The sequence below is a fragment of the Corvus brachyrhynchos genome, unplaced genomic scaffold, assembly GCF_000691975.1.
Source record: "Corvus brachyrhynchos isolate BGI_N302 unplaced genomic scaffold, ASM69197v1 scaffold692, whole genome shotgun sequence".
Classification (NCBI taxonomy): Eukaryota; Metazoa; Chordata; class Aves; order Passeriformes; family Corvidae; genus Corvus; species Corvus brachyrhynchos.
Genome location: NW_008236762.1, coordinates 3,867 through 4,138, shown reverse-complemented (window position 1 = coordinate 4,138; position 272 = coordinate 3,867).

Genomic DNA, 272 nt, shown 5'->3' with positions numbered 1-272 from the left:
AGAACCGGAGCTGCTCTGCCCCTCTGCTCAACCCGTCCTGTTCTTGAGGACCTCCAACATCTCCTGCAGCTTCTCAAGGACATTCATCAGGGTGAGATTTGGGAAGGAAATGACGGTGTCTGGCTCCGGTTCTGGTGGCTCCGTGGGGGTCAGGCTGGGCTTTGGTGCTTCTGCCAGGCTCAGGCCGGTCTGGGCACAGATCCAGGTGTGGAAGTGCTGGGTGGAGGTGAAGATCCCAGGCCTCCTGGCCCTGGCGCAGCCTCTGCCCCAGC